We start from the raw sequence: 17268 nt of genomic DNA on the forward strand, positions 1-17268 counted from the left end.
TTATGCTAGCGGTCATTTTACCATATTCAGAATTTAGTAAACTTAGCCATATTTAGGCTATAGTCTTTCTAATATATCAGAAAATATTCAGTTACAATTTACCCATTACATTTGATCCTCTCTTTCTAATTTCTATCACATAGTGTCAGCCATTAACTTAATTGTGCAAACACTGACAATTTTCATTCATATGTAATAGTTAAAGGCTAGGAAGATCAGGTTATTTCATCATAGTCTCACAAATTAATAGCCCTGACGTATTCCCTACCTTTTTAAAGGATAAAAAAATAATAATATACTCTCTATATCTTTGTTTTTTCTCCTACATAGATGTTTTCCCTTGATACTTTCTCTTCTTGAGAGATATTAGTTTTTAGTTATTATCTGCAATACCAGTACCTATAAAAATACCTATACTAACTAGGCAATACTCTGAAAAATCAAGTTTCTATGGTCACTTAGTCTTTAATTTCTTTCACGCTTAAGAGTATTTCTGTTAATGTCTGTATCTTCTTTCAGTTTTCCATGTTAAATAGCTTTTCAGTCCAGGAACTTAAGATACTATATTCTAGCGTTCAAGTGTGTAGTGCTCTAGCATGAAGAGCTCCCGCTCAGGACGTAAGTATGACCATGTAACTCCAGGTACCATAGAAAAAAATAATCTTGCAGATTTGGATTCCTGCAGATGTTCTTTAAAAAAGAAGACTTTTGGGAAACCAGTTTACAATACGATGACCTTCAGGATATCAAAAAATCAACTGAAAAGAGAGTGAATGGAATATTCAGTGACTTCTTTCAATAACAAAAATTATAAAGAAAGCTTCTGTTCACAGGCAACAATTTTACAAAGTAATACTGTTCTTTGCAAGCTGAGTGTTAAATATATTTTTCTCTGCTCAGTGAGTACAGTTTCCTGCCACTAAATAGCTGAGCTTAATTTCTCAATGTCAAACCACTGCTGATCCCTGCATTCCATTCCAGCTTTCAAAGCAGCCTATTTGTTTTGCGGAAACTGTGCACAATATTTTACTAAGAAGGCAGTTTTCTTATTCTTCCTACCAAATATTTTTTTTTTTTTTAAAGTAACTATTGCTCTGTTTAGTCAACATCTGTTAAATAGGAAATGACATTTTTGATAACATTTCCCTTTCTCTCTCACAGCCTTTTAGTAATACAACTCTCCACCTCCTAGTGTCTTTCAGCTACTTACCATTACTCCAAGAAATTTGTGTCCCCCTACTAATGCATAAGTATAGTTATGCTAAAGTTCACATTTTATTGATTGTTCTAATGTGATGAAGTCTCTATAAGCTACTCTTAGGTCCTTAAAACAAAACAACAATGTCCAGAGATAAGAGAGTTTGGGATCTTTTCCCTTCCCTAAACAAGTCTTACAACGTAATTCCATAAGACAAGATCCTAGCCAGCAGTTGATAAAATCTAGAGATGATCTGCAAAGCACACAGAAATAAAAGCCTTTAAGCCACTTACACTGACTTCTGGCTTGTTATATCTCCCCTTGTGTATTAAGTAAGCCACCTAAGAGCTAAAAATTACCAAATTAGGATTATCAGTATTTTAAGATTTGAGATATGAAATTAGATCCTAACCTCAGAGTCATTCAGATTTTCCACTTGTTCTCATGCACATTTTCACTAGCAGTTCCATAATTTCTCATAACTAACAATAATTTTATCATAAAGTTTCAGGATTTTATGAAATAGCAGAAATGTCAGAAGTATTAAAAAGGAGATTTCATTCACATCAGGACTTTCAGGTTGGGGGATTGCATCTGAACCCAAATTGCATTCAGTAATTGTAGTAAATTCCCTCTAACCTTTACACCTGAAGCAGATGGAAGAAGACTGCATCAGGAGATCAACCCTTTCAAATTACAATAGTTTATGATGCTCATCTGCATTTTAATCAGATATAAAGGATTTATTCCTGAAATACATCAAGAAACACTATTTTCACCTCCTGAAATGCATCAGAGAGTTTATAGCCAATCAGGTAAAATATGTTGCACATTTTCACTTCATATATCTTTCTCTTTGGTGTATGCAATATTACATGGATATAGGTGTCACTGATTTTATTAACAACTATATATAAGCCTATCAAAATAGAAGCCAGAAAGAGATTTCATATGCCAAATCCACTTTTTTAAGGATTTAACTCCTGAGCTTAACAAAAAAGAGGAAATTATGGTTACATTAGATACGTTATTTTATTCAAAATGCAATGCAATACAATACCAGCAGATAGATAAAGCAGATCATGTATCGTCAGAGACAGGGAAAACTGCATGATTTGAAGGTACAGAGAATAAAGACTTGTCATGTTTCTTCTTGTGACCAGAGAGAGCATGAATTGGAATTAGTTTTTTCACACACCAAGACTGAATAGCAAAATTCACCACCTGAAAAAGTATGTCTCATGTTCCTGACAAATAAGTACAAAAATGATATTGCCAAAATATTCATTTACTGACAATTATGTTAGGAAAATTGTTTTCTCTCTTGCATTATAATCACCTTTTTTTTATTATTCATAAACTAAGTCAAGTGTAAGTGAAATTCAATGGCCTAGAAACAACTGCATGTCAGCAGATTGCTAACAGTGACTTAAGTCAACAAATGGAGAAAATAAATTTAAATAAATAATAAGAATCTATTTGCAATCCATGTTATCTGAAGAACGAGCTACTACTAATGGTCAAGAAGGGTTTTGGAAAAGGAATACAGAACAGAAACATGTCTCCATCATGTTATTAAAAAATTACCTGTATTGATTGCTACAAATACTAAAGGTGGAATAACGATAACACCTATACACACTAACTGAGTGCTCAGTTCCTAAATAATCCCTAAATTTTCTTCATCCAATAATTTTTTTTTCAAGTTTTGACTTGTTCTATTTATCTGGAACATAAATGGACATAATGACCTAGGAGTCTTGTTAGCTTCTAGGCTCAGTTTTGACAGGGGCTATTAGTGCGTGCTTCAAAAAGACATAAAAGTATAGTGCAGTAACTGACAGTAATCTTAGTGAAATAAACATCATCATAATACTAGGTCTGTGGTTTCAATTTCCTAACAGTTTGGTACAGCAGGGGTAAATTATCTTTTTTTTCTCCAGAGACTTTTCTCCACTATCAATTTCTTGACACTAATATTAATGCACAATTAGTACTTTTATTATTCTAGGTTATAGACTTTCATTATGATGATTTTTACTGTGCTTATGAGATTCATACAGGGTCACACTCCCTAAAGTTCCAAGATAAGTATGAACTCTCTTTCCACAAAGTATATTACAGTTTGACAGATATTTTTAATTTATTTAATACTGATACCTATAATGGACTGAGTGAATATAGACCTTGTGTAATAATTAATTTTGTGCCACTGAATTATTCAGTTCCTGTTTTCCTTTAGGCAGAATTAGACATCAAGCCACCCGTGGAAACTGTTAAATTTCTTGTTAAGATAACAAATATCAGAAGACCCACTTAGCAACTTTTTTCACACTGTGATTGCTCAGAACGGATGCATTCTAGGGTTATTTATTCTATACATTTGCATGTTTTCACAATATTGACAAGGTTTCTTATCTTAATGTAATACATAAGTGTAACAGCAGGTCTGTGCAATGTTGGAAAAGGCAACACATGAATGACACATACAGTTCTAAGTCATGGCAAGAGACATATTACTTTCCTGGGAAAAATGAAGTTTTCAACAATGGATTTTACTAGTGGTATGCACTGAAACTGGATTTTTCTGTGTCAATAAGGAGAAGATCAACAGAAGAGATTTAAGCAGATATGAAATTGGTATAATGCTAGAAGAGTAGTTAACAAGAAAGTAAAAAGATTAAATCAGATCTCTGATACCACTGTGTGCAAGCGGAAAAAGACATCCAAGCCAGATTTCATTATTAATGCTATAGCAAAATCACTCATAAGAATAACAGCGGATGGAGGGATGTGCATAATGTTGATACAGCATTTCAGGAAAGTAAACATTTGCTTCAAAACAATGTGGCAAAATAATTTTTAAATAGCAGCTTACATAGTTTAGAACAGCATTTTTAAAACATTCTCTGTTTCATGAGTCATTCAACATTTTCCTCATAATCAAGGAATCAGTTTCTATCAGAAGGACTTGGAATTCTGTATAAAGATGAGGAATGTCTTCCAAGTGTTTTCAAACACACAGACACAGAATAAAATCTTAGAATGAATGGTTTGGATTGGAAGAGACCTTCAAAGATCATCTAGTCCAACCCACCTGCCATGGGCGAGGACATCTTCCACTAGATCATGTTGCTCAAATCCCCATCCAACCTGACCTTGAACAATTTCAAACATGGGAGATACACAACTTCTCTGGGAAATCTGTTCCAGCGTCCCACCACCCTTATGACAAAAAATTTCTTCCTTATGTCCATCCTAAACCTACCCTCTTTCAGTGCAAAACCATTGCTCTTTGTCCTATCACTACATGCCTTAGTAAAAAGACTTTCTCCATCTTTCTTATAACTCTCCTTTATATATTGAAAAACTGCAATAAGGTCCCCCTTAAGACTTTTCTTCTCCAGGCTGAACAATCACAACTCTCTTCATAGGAGTGGTGTTCCCTCTCTCTTATTTTCATGGCTCTCCTCTGGACCCTCTCTTAAAGGTCTATACCTTTCTTGTACTGGGGACCTCAGTGCAAGAGAAAAGTCTTTTTTTAATCAACAATACTGCTTAGAATATGTTTTATATAACTAGCCCTGAAAGCTCTTCTTATTGCTTTCATCAGAAACAAAAATGGTAATTTTTAAATTATTCATGAACTAACTTTCTCCTTGAGGCAATATCTGACCCACAAATATGTAAAGGATGAAAAATGGCTTTCTGACAGATAAAAGAAATGCTTATTTACATAGCATTCATTTAATTCTTCTTGATTTATATTAATGTTTTAAGTAAGCATTTTACATATTATGTTTAGTGTAAAGTACTGATTACAGAGATATTCCTTCTCTAATCTGCCTAGCAAAATCAGTACTTCATGACACGGATTTTATTGAGGCTTATTTCACAAAAGACATATCGCATCACATAAATGTCCAAGTTCTGACATAACAGCTTTGTCAGCCTTGTGCTTATTTAACTCTTTCTATTTCACTTGATTATTTCAATTAAGGTTGGCCAGTCTTTGTTTCCTGCTTTAGAAAAAAAAACAAGCAAAAAAACCCCCCAAAAACAAAAAAAAAATCAGAGGAGAACTACACTTGCCTTATTTCTTAAGAGTTATACAAGGCACCCCACCTCTCATTTGTAACCACTCTGTTACATCTAGTAGATTACAAAACTTGAATTCTTGTTTTAATGATCCCAAGTCATATTTGTTTGCAATTCCACTTTTCTATTTCCTGTCCGTGTTTTTATTTTAACTTACAACTTAGAAACTACCACAAATAAATTAAACAAAGCAATACATTTTGAAACAGATTACAAAGAGCCCCTCCCCTTGCAGATGTCAGATGTTTTAATACATATTATTAAATAAAAATACAGAGGTTTCCATTTTCTTAAGGGAACTTGCTTTAATGTTAAAATTTCACTTACCTTTTAACCTTGCCAAATGTAGCAGTTTTCTGAAGGGCTTGACAGTAATTGTCAAGGTCACACAATAAAATCCAAGCTATAGCTGATTCACTAAAAAGAGTCTGCAGAGAAAAAAGAAATCCATGTAAATCTTTCAGAATACTTCTTTCCTCTCTGTTTTTACCCAGTGGTTCACTTTACAAAATCATTTTATTGTGTACAAAATAACTAAACTTGGTCAAGTTAACATTCTCTTTCCTGGTGCTAACACGGGTTAAACCACACATTGTGAATGAATAATTCATGAGGAGAAAAAAATTTCAGAGATTAAATGGATATTCTGGGGGTAAAACACACAGAATTCATGGGAGAATTGATACACAAACCCCTCATTGTTTCAGTGGAGCATATTGAGATTAAAGCTGTAAAAGTGCAAGACAAAATTTGAATGATCCTTTTTTCAAACTAGAATAGAGCAGAACCACAGCTGTATATTATTTTTTCTTTCTCATTTCTGTGATGAATTGTTTTAGTGGTCTAGCTGACAAACACTTCCACACAGTCCATTTAGAATGATAAGAGAATGATAGAATTATCATTCTGAATTATGAATGCTTTGGGTTGGAAGGGACCTGTAAAGATCATCTAGCTCTTTCTTGGCAAATTGGTCTTTTTAGTTGGTTTCCAAAAATAGAAATTAAATTTGAGGTGTTGTTTGGGGAGGGAAATACTTCTGCTGTATAGCAGAGGAGGACTCAGATACTTAAGAATCAGGGAAAGTTATGAACTAAGGTACTCTTAATTGCTTCTCATCTATTAGTATTTGACTTTCCACTAAAACATGGTGCCTGAAGTTAAATATGTCACATGAGCAAACCATACGTACTGTTGTACAGAACCCATGAAGCACCACTGTCTTCCCTTTAATAGATATTTTCTAAACTGCAGAGTTTGAAAACTATCTTGATTGAAGAATGGGGGCATAATGCATAAAAATTCAACTTTCCATGAGATGACAGGCCATTCAGGCAGAAATGTATTTATTTTCTATCAGCTCAAATCAAGCAAAAATGTTTAGCTGAAATATTACAGCTCAGATGATTGCTACCCCCAGTGACAGGATACATCTAATTTTCATTTTCCTTTTAGGAACTCTTTATGCTGACAGACTTAATTTTTTAATAGATAGAAAAATGTACTTCCAAATGTATATCAAAACTATTTTTTAAAATAGTATTTTTAGAGGAAATGTCCCTTTTTGTTGGACTGAGAAATATTTCTTATGAGCCAAAAATTTACCAGCCAAACAGTAAAATAAAATCCAAAGAGGAGAAAAAAATCTAGGATTCTATGATATAACAAAATTAATTTTCTAGCACTACAGTCTATCTATTGTGTTCTCTGCGAGAGAGTGCTCTAGATTGGGATTTGAAGTCTAGATTAAAATTTTTTTCATGAATAACAACAGATACCTTAGAAAAAATGACTCAAAGTTTGTAAAAGACAACTAAGAGATAATGTTGAAATCTAGACTGCTTCAGGTACTTTGAATTTGGATTTCTCACAGATTCTCACGGGAGACAAGAGGATGAATTTTGGGGAAGAACTTGAACTACTCCAAGTTCTTATCCCCTATTGGGGCTAATAATTTATACACTGCACACAACAGACAGAATCATTCCCAGAAATCTTACTATACATTTAGTAAAATAACCTCAACGGTATGTTAAATTTCAGTAGTTCTGTTATGTCTCTTGCTCAGTCTGCATATTTGATATTCTGTCTCATAGAAGAGCTATAAAAAACACTCCTGAAAACCATGATAAAATAGCAAGAACCATTGTCGTCTAGGTATGCCTGTGCTTAGCCTTTTCTTATGCTCTCCTTCTGACTGTAGGGAATATAAAATGACTTACCTAATTTACGAACAAATTCCCACCAAAAAAAAAAAAAGGTAAAATAGCTGGTTTTGAAATGTGTATCAAAGACAAACATTTGCAACCCAGGAACAGAATGTGTGCATAATTCAGCTGTTTCTTTCCTGTTTAAACATGCATAAAATCCCTAAGACACTGTCTCTGCCATAGAGCTTGTTGAATTTGTGTAGGTGCCTTTCAGAGACAAAGAACTTCAGACTTTTATTTCTTCTGTGACAAGAGTTACATAAGGTCTTCCTCCTGACCTGCTTAGTTAATGTTTTTTTGAATAGCACCTTGCTATTAGCAGAGCAGGTCAGATTTGTCCAGCAGAAGTCACTCACCAGCTGGGTGCTGAACATCATCTTTCATGTAGAAAATAGTCTTTGAACTAATAGACATAAGCTTATGTGACAGTATCAGGCAATATAAGTCTCTAAAGGCTTCCTGCCAAAGAATATACCACAGATCAAGATCACCAGGTACTATGATAAACACAATGCTGTATTAGCAAACCAATTGTGGGGATTTTTTTGTTAAAGTGAAAGAAAAATGGAACTAGTCAAAGTGAAAACCGACTCAAACCAAAAAAAGTATGGGTGTGTCTTTCAAAAGAGCCTATACACGTACCAGTACCAATTCACGTTTATCCATAAAAGAAATCTTTCCTCTCTTAACAATAGGTTTTATTTAAATTCAAGATTTATGACTTCAACAAAACTACTACTCTTCTCTGGATTAAGTCACATTAAAATCAGAACTTGCCACATTCTTAAAAATATCTCTCTATGTATGTCTGTATAAAAAAAAAAAATAACAGGCCAACTTAGGTACACTGTCTACATGTCACTCTAATTCCTTGAACTTTGAGGAAAATAAACAACTCCGTATACTTTGACTTAGAGTACAAATCTCCCACTGAAAGAATTTAAACTTTTTTTTTGAGATACTTAGGAAAAAATATGCATTAGAAATTCACATTTTACATTTATTATATGTACAAAAAAAGTGTCACACAGTAGTAGCTTGAAGCAACTCAAAAACTGTAATTGATAGACAGACTAAAAAACACTCAAAACCGCCCTACCACCTTCTTTGTAGTTGGATATTGTGAGGGAAAGATTAGTACACATAAAGTCAGAGATAATGGTGAATAGAAGTCTTTGAAAACCTTAGACCAGCTCCACCTACTGACTCTGACTATTTTTAGGAGTCTCAGGAAAGAAAATGCAAGTTGGGATGAAAAAAAATGGTATGCGTGAAGTACAGCCTCTGGTCTTCTGGCATTATGAAAAAGTGTTCTTTCTCCAACAGTATCACAGCTCAAATTGTGCTGTTTATTATTCAATGAAATGAATGTAGGTCTTGTCAAACACCAACATGCATCCCAGGTACAGAAAAAGATTAGGCAAAATGGAAGCATCTAAGCTGTCTCTGAACAAGAATTGGTAGGACAAAGTAGAGTTTATGGAAATAAGTTTCTTCTGACTATAGAGACACATGTAAGTTTAGGCAAATACATGATACAGCACCTACCAGTGTGTGTACTCTTGCAAGAGGTGTACAATAGCAGCAATAGCACTGCAGAGAGGATAATGCTAATATTGATGCTCTTTGTTTAGTAACATCTGTCTTTTAGTCATATATTAAAAAAATTCTAGTTATCCAATGCTGAGTCATCCTGTAAGAATAGGATATTTGATATTCAAATAGTATTTGGAACTGAACAAGAAAGTCAAAGAAGAAAAGAGTGATTGTTCATAGTAATGTGTGCACATTAAGAGAGATTTTTTTGTTGCTGTCACTGAACCACTGCTCATCTGGGACCACTATACGTGATTGCCAGCCACCTGGTTCAGAAATATACAGGCATATGGCACAATTATTAATACTGACCCAAAGATATTGCAGTAAACATACTCCAATTTTGAAAAAAACATTTGATAAATATTCATCTAACAAATGTAAACAAATGTGTTCCATTATAAATTCTATTCTATAAACACACATGTTTTCAGTGCCAAAGCAAAACCTCCTGAATGCCAGTTCACTATAGTTTTGGGAGTTAAGCATATTCTATCTATGACTTTCAGTGATATCTGATAAAATTAAATGGAAAGGAAAGTAGTAAAATAAAAATATAGCATCATGTTGATGAGCATTCAAATGCAAAGTATGGCTAAAGTCTGAATTAGCATAGCCACTTTGCAAATACAGGTATAACTCTTAATGTGGTCTTAAACAACAAGCCAAACTTAATGAATGTGTTAGAAACAAAATGGTGTAGATCACAACCACGCTGACTGGAAAAGGAAAAGCCCAGACCTAAATGTCAGTCTTAAAAAAAAAAGGCATCACATAGTTTTAAAAGAATTAACTGAAACAGATTTGAATAAAAAAACCCTCCACAAGAAAATTATAAAAGAAAAAAATCCCACTTTTTTACGTATGTCTTCACATCAGTTCTGAAAGCAAACTGTACTGTTAGTGACAGATTCTACTGTATATTCTTGTTCTAAATTAGGGAAAAGAATACTTCTGATGTGAAACACACCTGATAATTAGTTTAAATAAGCAGTTCTCTTTCTTGTTGATCTACCAACAACCTTAGCTGCAAGGAGACATGGAAGATTACAATGAGGGAGATGGACTCTACTTCCTTCTCTAAGGAGTCTCAGAAACTGAAAAATCCTGTTTAAAAGGTTAGTCAATGAACTTCTTCAGAAAAGCAAAGCCTGAGAATAAAAGTGTGAGCAGGTGAAGAGCTGTATCTAGGGGCCAAATCATGAAAAAGATATGTTTCTAACCCTCCAGTTTCATGTTAAATGTCCTAAAGTGAAGATTATAAAGTGAGAGCTATGGACAAACAAACCTAGAAACTACTGAATCAGATTTTTATATGTATATGCTATTTGCAATATAGCTACTTTATTAGCTACCAGCAGTTCTTGCTACTGGAAAGGACAATTCAGATTTTACAGATAGAATTTTCATCTGTATTTTAATAAAGTAGTCAAACTAGTCTAAGAAAATTATGCAAAGTCTAGGCAAAACCATGCATCTAGGGGGAAAAAAGTTTTAAATATCATCTGTCTAGCCAGTGCAGATAAAACACCAATAAAGGTTATGATACAGTTTTTAAGGTATTTCTTCTTAATTAATCGATTTTGGTCCATATTAAATGAAGTATTATTTTCCTCTCATACTTCCCATGATAAAAGTATCCTAGCATTTTCCAGTTGCTCTTTCTTATAGATTCACCAAAAACAACAGGTCTTCCAGGTTTAAGCTATAGCTCTGCAGCAGAAAGCATTCCTCCTGCTCTATAGATTGGTCCAGACCAAGTTGCAAAAGAAGGTATACCAGGCAGTAAGGTATCAAGATGTGATAGGAAGGTGCAAAGAAGACAGAAGCAGACTCTCCTCAGTAGCACCCAGTGGCAGTACAAGAAACACTAGACACAAACCGAAATACTGGAAATTTCATTTAAGTATAAGAATAGACTTAACTGTGAGGGTGGTCAAACACTAGACTATGTTGCCTGGAGAGGTTGTGGTGTCTCCATCCTTGGAGATATTTGAAATCTCATATTTGAAGCCCTGAACAACCTGCTCTAGCTGACCCTGATATAAGCAGGGGGTTTGGACTAGACGATGTCCAGGGACCCCTGCCAACCTCAGCCATTCCGTGATTCTACAAAACAGATGTAGAAGCTCTATAACACAGTCAAGTCACTCAAATCATGGACCTTGAATCCCAGGGTGTTATGCTCCCAGGCAAGCAGTCGCAGTATGCCAGGTTCAGGAATGCCTTGCCTACAGCCAGGGTCCCCAGTGTTTCCATGACAACTGGATCCAAGCTATAACTTTCCCACGTGCTTTCTTCCAAGCAAGACCTCGGAAACGCTGGGGCCCACGTCAAGGCATCAGGTGTTCCAGGAAGAGGCCTGTCAAAATATTACCCTGAATTCAACTACTCCACAAAACATTTTGAGTGAAACCTCTCAGAGATGAAATCTAGCCAAATCAAACCTCATCCTAAACTGTTGCAGTTTAATTACCTTATTTTAGTTTAAACTTCAGCTATTGAGTTTGATGTGTAGTTTGACAGAGAGCAATAGAGCAGGAATAAAGATAGACCATACTTTTTGTAAAATTAATCAAATTGTCAAAATCTTCAAAGAGCCAAAAAACTCTTCCTCTAATCCCCTGCACTACCCAGTAAGGAGTACTTCAGTGACAGGTATCCTATGATATATAGTAATGAAGTCATTTATTTGGTTTATGTTGTCATGCTTGCCTTCAAGAGCCAAAACAAATGTCCAACATAAGAGTTTCTCAACCATATAAACAGGCAAGCCTCTGTTAAAGAGTGTCATAAACTTTTGTATTTATGGCAAAAAATAGAAATGTTTCACGTAAGTTTACGTGAACATGTGTCCTTATATATAAATAATACTATGTGCTTGTTTAAGAAATACATCCTCTTAGAGGAGATAATTTAGTTTTCAAACTAGATGACTGAAAATATCAAGGTTCCTCAATCCTAAATTATACCTGATTTGTTGTCAAACTTCTGGTAACCGACTAGCAATGCAGAGTTCCATATTTTACTTTTGACTCTTCCCATTTTAATCTATCCTAATACTCTATTTCTTATTAACATAACGGCTTAACTTTACTTATTTCAGCAAAAGATAACTTAGTCTAATAAGCCCATTACAGGCTCATTAATGTCAGGCCTCTAAGGAAAGATCTATATCAGCTGTCTTTCATCATTCCCCTCTCAGACAGTTTCTTTCTTTTTCTCCTCCCTCAGAGCTCTTCTGGAAAGATGAGAGGCAGCATGAGCACTTGCCTCATTTGCCACCTGTTCAGTGGCCCGTACCATCTTTCATTTTATACATTTGTCTTTCCAACTCTGCTATGGGTCAGCTTTATCTTCTATCTTTCACTTACCTTGGAGATATCTTTCTTAGGTTTCGTAAAAACTCCTCAGACAAAATACGTAACTTTCTATTTCTAATTGCACCACAGCTTTCCCACTGTGAAAGCTACAACACTTTTGGCTATCCAATTTTTGTTACATTTTGAGCATCAATGTCCTCATAAATGCAGTTCTGTCTGCCCCAAGAAGATACTTTTAGATTGCATACAAACAGAAAGAGTGGCAAAAATCCTCTGAATTCTTTACAAATTATGTACAGCTCTTCCTGTTGCACTATAGGCCAACAAATCTTGCAAATAGATATTTGCACATCAAAATACCAGTCTGTCTGGTTTTCATGTAGGTTATCTCAAGTGTATGAAAATGTTCCTGTGGTTCACAAAAATAAGAAGGTTACTTCAGGGTCTCTGAAATCCCCAAAAGAAAGATGCTGTGCTAATAAGATATTTGCGATCCTAAATAACCTGTGCACCCCAAGAATAAGTGGACCTTCACCCTTTTGTGGTGGGTTTAGAAGGCTTAGAGAAGCATAGTGATGCCTTATCTCACTTTCTACTGAATTTATTGTAAGCTGAGATGTCTGAGTACCTTTGTTAATTCACTACATTTCATGGACACTCAATCCATTCTGAACACTATGTAGAGCTACATTATTTATTTGCTTGTGAACTCTTTATATCATATTACCTTTATATGCAAAGGGGTGGTCCTGTAATTCAGCTTGGAGTTCAGCATTATCTTCATTTCAATGCATTTCTACATGTTAAGCTCCCTAAATGATACACAACGTAAAACCTTTCCTAATGGGTCCCAGAGAGCAAGGCTGATAAAAGGTATTCATTTATCAAAACCTCTACTGCAACGATCAGCATGTTCATTGGAAATTATAATACTTTTTTAGTAGAGGCTGTCAGGAACTCAAGACGCTCATTAGAGATGCACTGCTGAATGACAACTGTATAAAGAAAGAAAAAGGTCACCTCACTGTTAGCTGGTTGTTCATATGTTACCTCAGCAATAATAATATGTCTTACGTTAAACTAATTGACAGGCAGCAAAAGTGAAACATTTCTCTAGATTCTCCACTCTTGATTATATTAGATAATTTAATTATGTAAAAATATCATGGGAAGAAAAGATGCAAATCGAAACAGGAAATAAAAATTACACATGCAGAAAACATTTTTTTCAGTTTGTATACATTAATTCTTTTGAAACTTTTAAAATTAATCTTTAAAGGACATACAAGAATCTTTTACCAAAAATAAAGAACTATAAGATTAATGATGTAATTTATTAAAGAAATAATGAAATAGGGTTTAATATAACTAGGGAAAAAGTTAGTGGTTACCCACAACACTAAAAGACTGAATTAGATAATAAATAAGATTCCTCCAGTGTGTTAGTATTCTGACATTTATTAAACAGTTTGACTTGTTTTGTAAGCCTATCCTCACCAGTGTATTTTCATGTTACACTGAAACAAAACCTGTAATTTTGTACACAATTTTTATTTCTTCCTCAAATCTCCTTGTGGAAGTGTCAGTAAGTTTTTGGTGACAATCTTTCATTCTTTATACAGAAAATTTCCAAAACGATAAAGTTCATATTTTTTTTCCTGGTAAACTGCTATTCAGCCCTGTGAAACGTAGCTACTCCCATCTCCCACTGCACTGTGGTTAAGTAGCTTGTGAACTAGTTCCCGTTGAGTTCAATGGCATGTTTTCATATCTGCCCAGTTTGGAAGATTTCATCCACAGTTTGAAACTTCAGGTAGATGTAAGAAATATCACTGTTACAGTTACTTTAATATGGATCAAGTATCACCTAGTTTACAGGTAAATAAATAAAAATACACAAGATCAAAAGCCATACAAAGCAATTCCTCCAGCAAGAAGCTGTGGAAGCAATTTCATTGAAGGACAAACTTAATTTCAAATTATTTGAATGTTAAACAAGATTTATCTTATTTTATTATTTTCCAACTATTCTCAGCAGTGTTCGTTCACCAGTAATCTGATCTACAGTAGCAAGAACGATTGCAAAGGAAAATATGTCTAAAGACTTGGCCTCCAGAGATCCCAATAATCAATGTCTTAAAGTCTTTCAAGTCCATTGAAATTAACCTTAAAACAAAACCAGAAACTTCACAGAGGAAAAGAAATGAATCATTAACTTTACAAATCTGTCTTGGGTGAGAGACGAGATCACTAACACAATTTTCCAGGTCTAATTCTATTCCCGATTCATTGTGGTTTTTGGCTGTGGTTAGCAGAGATAGTTTAATGGGTGCGAGTTCTCAAGGAGTTAATTTCAGCTATTGGATGATTTATATTATTTAGGGTAGAATCTCACATAAGACTGGTCTAAGAAAACACAGAAATAAAGTGCAGCATTAGGAGGACAAAAAGGAAACCACAGAAGTTGAGAAGTTTTTAAAAAGAGAAACACTTTCAGGGAGCCAGCCCAGCTCTTCTGTAGGCAAAACAAATACAACCGAGAGAAGGTAGTGAAGACATATTAGATAATACATTCAGTGTAGGGCAAGATTAAGGTAAGGGTGTTATAGGGCCCCTGGGTAAAATTTGAGATCTTATATCCTAAACCACTGATAACTCTGGAAGAGTCTTAAAAGTGGGTCATAGGATTCAAAAGAGATCTTACAATAAAATTCTTCACTGTAATACAAAACGAAAACCAAAATCCCTTCCTCACCAAGCACTTGCTAAAGACAGACATTCTGGCAGTCTAGCAATATAGTGGGAGCTTCCCATCTTTTAATTATTTGCACTTGATACAGTGAACATTATTAAAATGTAACATTACACTTCATGTAGATTAAGTACCTAATACAGTCAAAGTTAACAGTTTAATTTTCGCTTTGATTCCAATGCATGTGATACAAATAGATAAATATGCCCAGACAGAAAAACTCTGTGCAACAGTCATCCTTAGTCTGTATGAGAACAGATGTGGTCTTTTAGTTGAAATTAGGCTAGTTTAAATGGGTTAATTGTTGATGTTCTTGCCCTGTAGTCACTTAATCCTTATTCATGAGAGTTTTTCTTAAAAAGTGCACTAATCTACATACTCTTATGAAAATCCATGATCCTAACATAGTAATACATTTTGTTAATATATGTGATTAAGATCTTCCCTAGGGATCTGCTGATATAACAAAACATCAGCTTGAAGCATCTTTAGCAATATGGATGTAGAGTACTGGCACCAGACCCCAGAAGATGGGGGTCTAGAAGACTGAAAGGTACCACCAGAGGAGTAAAAACAAAACATGTCACAAATAGGATTGGTTTAGTCAGCCAAACCATACTTTCTTTACGCTCCACACTCACTGAAGAAGTGAACTTAGTTGACCTGTAGAAAGAAGCTGTTAAGATTGCATATTCAGAGAGTCAGAGTATTTTTAATAAACATCTATAGTTATTCATGGTGTTTTAGCTGTTTTGTGATGATACGTAATGCAGCACAGACTAAAGCAGGGAAAATAACAAACTCCTAATGAACTCTTCAAAACTTCAGAGAAATGTCCATAACAACCTAGTGCAAGTTAGAATACCTTACATTCAAGTCCTGCACCAGCACAACACATTTTACACCAAATTAATTTTACTAATTAATAAGTCCTGGGAAACAACTTGAGCTGAAAAATATTGCTCGATTTAAGTTGATTAGCTTCAACTAGCAATTTTAAAGTACTGATGTGAAGAAGAAAAAGGGAAAACAAAAATCAATAAAGTACTACTTAGGACATCAAAAATATGAATATACAGTATGGTGTTTTTTCCCCTCATTCAGATACTTGAGGAGATCTTTTCATATAAGGAACTTCATATGAGGAATTTTAAATATCCTTAGAAGAAAGCCAGTCATGCATACTTGACAAGCTGCTTGTCATCCAACAACAAGTAAACAAGATGCTTTATGCATAAACATTAGCATATAATGAAAATAGACCTCAAATAGCATGCTGAAAAATTTCCATTATCCTAGAAATCTATACCATAGTGTAATGAAACAAATAAACAAAACCTTAAGCAGTTATTTTTGTAAACATCAATTAGAGATCACAGACTATTTAGCAAAGCAATAACTAAATAGGAAATACTAAAAAATCCACGCCGTTCAGTACGTTACACAGGCTGTGAGATGTGAAATTAGAGAAAAAGGAACATCACAAAAAATGATATCAGAGCAGAACTAGACTCGGTGACATTTCTGGGAAGACTGAAAAGATAATCACCAGTAAGGATATCAAGTGGTTAAAGGACAGAGAGTTTGCATCTTATCTCTTAAATAAATTGCAATAATTATTTCAATACTAATTAAATTTTCATCACATTAAATATCTGTTTGTTCATGTCCACAAGTCCTAAATGACATGAGAGACAGATTTCCCTATTTATGAGAAATCAAAATAAATACTGAAAGTCTTTGGAAGAACTCTGAATTTCATGCTCTGAATAATATCACAAGTCCTCCTGTTTTTAGAGCATATGTATATGCTAGATAAGGATGACTTCTTGCCTGTCAAATCCCCAGAGACCACCTTAATTTTAGTAGTTTTTTTCAAAATCAAGACCTAGCCAGATTGCATTGTTCAGATTTTAATGTTGCTGGAAACATTTCACATTTTAAAATATTTAAACTGTTCCAGGAATAATCTAGGGAAAAGAAAAAAAGGAAAAAAAGATGTTCTTCAACAAGGTCGTGTTAATATGCATGGGGTTTTTTAAGCAACAAAATAAAAAATTATTAAAAGTTTGACCTAAGTGTAATTATATG

At 34.3% G+C, this 17268-nt stretch overlaps 1 protein-coding gene across 5 annotated transcripts in view; it reads right to left on the bottom strand.

The window, feature by feature from the left end:
* Positions 1 to 17268, bottom strand: part of MGAT4C (MGAT4 family member C) — a 422340-nt gene that overhangs the window by 311595 nt on the left and 93477 nt on the right. For all 5 annotated transcript variants that reach the window (XM_074574561.1, XM_074574553.1, XM_074574545.1 and 2 more), the window contains exon 2: positions 5624 to 5724. The gene's annotated coding sequence lies outside the window, so the exon portion shown is untranslated. The remainder of the gene's footprint in view (positions 1 to 5623; positions 5725 to 17268) is intronic.

The sequence above is a fragment of the Larus michahellis genome, chromosome 1 (assembly GCF_964199755.1).
Source record: "Larus michahellis chromosome 1, bLarMic1.1, whole genome shotgun sequence".
In the NCBI taxonomy this organism is placed as follows: Eukaryota; Metazoa; Chordata; class Aves; order Charadriiformes; family Laridae; genus Larus; species Larus michahellis.